Genomic DNA, 5,809 nt, shown 5'->3' on the forward strand with positions numbered 1-5,809 from the left:
CATACCTGCCACAGCAAATTTGTGTTCGTGGGGTCTATAATCTAATTCGAACGTTTGACTTACACTATACGGATTCGTTTCGAAATATCATTTCTACGTCTTCCGTTAACTGTACATGGTAAACATTATGAAGACAGTTAATGACATTTGTGAAATACAACTTTGTTTGCGGAAAACATAATGATGTTCGAAGTCACCAGTTTTTACACGACAAACGACTTTCAACAACTTATTATATGCATAATTGTTGCAACTGATTGCTGGCAACTATATATATATATATATATATATATATATATATATATATATATATATATATATATATATATTACAAAAAACAAATCATAAAAAAAGTCACATGGCGCGAGATTCGATCCGGCGACCTTCGGATTACGAACCCGAGCGCTTACCGGTGCGCCACGACACTGTAAAAAATTAGTAATCGTAGAGAGTATTTCACCGCAACGGTTTCTTTTAACTGTCGATTTTCTCGGCAACGGCTGAGAAGCGCATCTTGGTGCTTTGCCACATTACACCTCTGGCCATGAGCTTTTATTATGCGCAGTATGAATCGAATCTGAATTTCACAATTGGCGGCCTCCCCTTGTCAGACCGGAGGGGAGGAGGTTGTCGCCATTTTTAAGTTACATGACGATAGGACCTTGAAAATAACTAGCGCATTTGCCTGAGTAATTCCTCTGGGTGACATTGATCAATTCCCGAATTCCCGGTGGTTCCTCAGGGGATAGTGAGTGGGTGCGCCGAGGAACACAACTGGGTAACCTGACACAGGATGATGTGTGATGTGATCGTTATCTGAGTTTCAAACAGTACTGCATAACTACTCATGATACAAGAAACATAGTCCGAAAGCTAATAAAATAACCTATACCGGTTCTGTCGTCGCCAGAATTAACAAAAATCTACATCGGTTACCAACTTATGGCAGTGTTTTGTCAGAACCATGGTAGGGGAAAAGTTAGGAAACCGGAACGGAGAAATGCTCCTATCTTAGCACAAAAAAGACGAATATGTCCTGGACAGAATTGGAGAGGTAAAAGAAGGGAACTAGCTTTTTGATTTATCTGGAAGCTTCAGAGAGATTCAAATCAAACCACATGACATATTCGCGCCTTTTTGCCAGTTGATCCTACTTCCCCAGTGCAGTCCACCGCAGTGAGCTCCCCTAGACCCATCCCATTACGTTTATGGTGAGGGATGCAAGAACAAACAGACACAAATTTATGTGTTTCTAGAGAGTGGGATGCATCTACAACGGGAAGCGCTGTGTCGTCCGCACAAGACACAACCAGGCCAAAAGAATCACAGGCGCAAAGGTGCGAGCTGTTGCCAGTGCCATAGAGACTCGCCACTTGCTCCAGTTCCACCAGCGCTGAGGATGAAGATATCGACTTCGCCTCGGCCAATTGCCGGCCGAGTACAATCTGCCAATGACCGGACAACGGAGAAACCTACTCGGAAGATGGAAGAGCAGCTCTCGTCCACTTGGTTATAGATCATCGTCCAAGACTGAGTTACACAGGGAACGTCGTATAGCGAACTCTTAGAAGTGAACAGACAGTTGTTGTAATTGCATTTGCTATGTACTCTGAAGTTAATCTAAGATTATTTGCACGTACCCACTGAGGGCCTTTTTTGTACTGTATTACAAGTAGTGTTGCAGACTTCTTATTCGTCAAGACACAAAGATAAGTAAACCTTGTAACTCATTTGTGTGACATTGTTACTAATTTGTTTGGGTGTTTCAGAGCATGCGCTCTCTTTATCCTGGTACCTAACCCTGGGGCGCAGCTGTGTTATAGTGACAGGGAGAAATTGTCTTAGTGGTGTACTGCACCAGAAGCTGTTTCACGAATTCACAAACTCGGCCTCCACAGCAGTAGCGACGAGGCCTTTACATTTCTTACATATTCCATCCTCACAATCGTATTCTGCACTTCATTCGAACCCAAACTCGATAAGGTAGAGTCAATTTTGTATGAATTCATGTAAGAGATATGCAAATCTAATAAGTAAATCGGAAGTGTGCACCGAGGTTGAAAAAGTCGAGGCTGGCGTACACAACATGATGGCCACAGGAATTTTCGTTCTATAGAGCCAACCAGCCCACTGGGAGGCCCATCCCTTCAGAGGGGTGAGTCAACACACTTACTTCGGCTGGAGCTACCGCCCAGAGAGAGCATAGCTTTTGCCAGAGTGAAGGGATAACGACCCCCGTGTTCGACTTAAAAGCAAATTCCACTACAGTGTGTGGGAGCGCCCAGAAGAAGCATTTTTTGACGGACCAACAGTGTAGTTACGGAGTTCTCACGCGTAACAGAGATGCTACATATTTCTACATTGGTCGACTTAAACGAAACGTCATTCTCCCGTTTAAAAGAGCAATGCTGATTGGCGGAATATTTATGACACAGAGAGCCAGAGGAGTGAGGGAAACAGCGAATGATATGCCCTTGAAATTTTTCCAGAAAAAGGAGCCGTTCCATTGTCGCTCTTGGAGTGGGAACACGTAACGAGAGCGAGTGCACTCGTACGTGTATGCAAAGAGCGAGGAACAAAGTCTCTCCTCAGTACTTCACTGGGACAGCACCTCTGTCGTTAGTGAATCGGAGTGATACTCAATACTGAGTCGCTCGCGATTAAGCATTGTTCACTGTGTTGGCCGCCACACTTACTGTGCTGTGTGAACACGGACAGAGTACTAGTTAAACGCTTGCAAGCGAATATTGAGTGGCATCATGGTGGACTGGTTATCTGACCAGTGTACCGCGCCAATAGTTAGACTAGGGACGGATAGGAGTCCTTGACTTCATCAAGCTTTAGGGAGAGTTTGATCGGCGAAGGTCAATCCAGACAGAAAGAGATAGTTGTTATTTGTCAGCAGCGAGTGACGCAGGCAGCAGTCGTCGCAGCTCATGGTATTGCGCGCTACAGCGTATGTGAGCCCCATCTGTCCTCCATAACAGTACACTCCATTACATTTCTCACGCGACAGCCTTGACTGTACCTAGAAAAGTTATTCAAGTTGTGTAGGTACGGCTCTCAGCCATTCTGCCAAGTAAATAACATTCTTAAAGAAAAGGGAGAAAAGAATCTTTCCATACTTTGTAAAGCAAAAGTATTCCTGTTCATAAGAGGCAATCTACTGTTCCGAAAAGAGCCCAGAAATGTATTATTTTATAAGATAAAGTTTCACTTGATTTCTCAGAATTTTTTTGCAATAATTAATATTTTTCGTTCGTTTACTGTTTATCTTACACTAACTAACAATACTCCAGTGCTCCAGTACCCAAGTATTCCACTAGTTACGTAAGAATATAGAATATTTTTGTGTCTTTTCCTTACTGGAGACGACTCCAGAAGATATTTGTTGCTGAATGTTTTTCAGGCAGTTGGTACATTAGGAGCGTCTGTCTGACTTCTGTAGTAGTGTGAGGTGGAAATTGTTTCTTGCAGGTGCCAAAGGGTGCTTGTCGGATCAGTACATTGCGCAACTTGACAAAATAAAACCCACACACTCACAATATTGCACGAAATAACAAATGCAGTGTTGGATGACATGATGGCATGTTTCATGTTATACGACATGACATCACGTAACACGTTACTTTACCTGACACTATGCATTACATTACATGAGGTAGGTACTAAAACTAACAAGTAAAAAAATCATGAATATGTCAAGACGATTTGATTTAAATGTCTTTGAAGCTGCTAGGTAAGCAGAAAAGCCAGTTGCCTTCTTTTACATCACTAATTCTGCCCAGGACGCATTCGCCTTTTATTGTCCTACGATACGAGCATTTTCCATTCTGGTAACGATATAATGGATAAATTCACCACTCATCTCCATTTGAATTAGTTTGTAGCTACTAACCGGTCGGCTGTCCATGCGACGCTGAATAAACACTGAAAAATGTTCTTGCCAATGCAAACTGAGTGTGGTGTGGTTGAAGGCGAGCCTCTGACGTTATCGCTATGTGCTGATGCTACTACAACTCTTATAACGAAGTGCAAATTTGCAAACGGAATGTACTCGACAGTGAATCAATACAGTCAGACTCGTACCTCGTTCACAAATTTTTGCACCCGCAAGCAGAATAATGAATATTCCGATGTCAAAGTGTGTTTGATATTTATGAGTTTCGTACCTGAATGCACGTCACTGCGAATCAGCTCATTAATATTAGTCAAAGTCTGTATGCGGTGTTGACATCATCGTTTTGCGGGAACAATGAGTGCACGGGTCGTTGATACACAATGAACCTGCAGTTTATGGAAATGCGTCTCAGTCAATCCTGACAAAACGTAACGAATTAACGTTTGGTTGAGAGCGACCTTCAGGAGACCTGTCAGTAGCACAGAAATGGCACAGAAATAAAAGTAATGGAAAATAAATCTTTAGGTGGGGCGAGGAGCGTCAGGAACTTGCAATACGAAGAACAGGTAACCTTATCAATGACCAAAGCGTTGGAAACACACTTTCACCAAAGAACACTGCTCGGATTATGAAAGAAATACACTGACTGGCAAAAAGAGTGATTCAGCCAGAAGACATGGTCGGTTGTCAGTGCACAGGGTGACCCAAAAGTCCATTAACATTTGACAATTCAACATTTTACGGAATAATGTAGGTAGAAAGGTACAAATTGACAAACATGCTTGAAATGACATGGGATTTTACTGAAACTATGACACAAAAGCAACAATTTGCATTACAAGACTATGTTACTTATAAGAAATGTTGGCCGTCATTTATCAACAAATCAACAATATCTGTAGCCGAGGGACAATGTTGTGAACAGCACTATACAGCTTATTAGTAGGTATCGTGAGATATTGGTGTAGGATGTTGTCGTTTTGCATCTCTAATGACGTCGGACGATCGCGGTAGACTTGTGGTCTCAGGTATCCCCACAACCAATAATCACACGGACTGAGGTATGGGGACTTTGGAGGGTGAGCATGACGGAAATGTCGGCTCAGCATGCGATACTCGCCAAACGATGTGCGCAAGACATCCTTCACGCGTGTTCTAATATGGGGTGGAGCGCAAACCTGCATAAAATTTGAATCTTCCAGCAGGTGTTTATCATCCAAGCTAGAGCTGATGCGATTCTGCACCATATCGGAGAGCCTCTCACCCAACACGCTGACAATTTGAGAAGCAGCACCCCGCTGTCCAGCGGCATACGTTGGCCGGTTTTTGCACTCGTCTTTGATTTCAATACACTCTCATGTCATTTCAGACATGTGTGTCAAGTTCTGACATCTCTGCCTACATTATTCTGTCAATTAGTGCATTTTCAAATGTTAATGGACTTTTGGGTCATCCTCTACTTCATACGCCAAAGGCCTTGCCACAGTGGTAACACCGGTTCCCGTCCGATCACCGAAGTTAAGCGCTCTCGGGCTTGGCTAGCACTTGCATGGGCGACCGTCTGCGTCTGTCGAGCGCTATTGGCAAGCGGGCTGCACTCAGCCTTTGTGAAGCCAATGGAGGAGCTACTTGACCAAGAAGTAGCGGCTCCGCTACAACTGCCGGTAGAGCTGTGCACCAACCACATGCCCTCCAAGTCCGCATCTAGCAACACCTATTGGCTGAGAATGACACGGGGTCGGTCGGTAACGTTGGGTTTTCCGAGGTCTGTGCGGAAGGAGTTTTCTGTACTCCGTACACGTACACAAGATTCTCTGTCACAACTAGAACAGCCACCAGAGTGCATAATGGCTATTCGTGTTTGATATTGATGCCAGGCCTGGTAGAGCATGTAAAGGACGTCAAGAG

General features: G+C 43.7%; 1 pseudogene; it reads left to right on the forward strand.

The window, feature by feature from the left end:
* Positions 1-5,368: 5,368 nt before the first annotated feature.
* LOC126458984 (5S ribosomal RNA) lies at positions 5,369-5,487 on the forward strand (annotated as a pseudogene).
* The last annotated feature ends 322 nt before the right edge of the window (positions 5,488-5,809 follow it).

The sequence above is a fragment of the Schistocerca serialis genome, chromosome 2 (assembly GCF_023864345.2).
Source record: "Schistocerca serialis cubense isolate TAMUIC-IGC-003099 chromosome 2, iqSchSeri2.2, whole genome shotgun sequence".
In the NCBI taxonomy this organism is placed as follows: Eukaryota; Metazoa; Arthropoda; class Insecta; order Orthoptera; family Acrididae; genus Schistocerca; species Schistocerca serialis.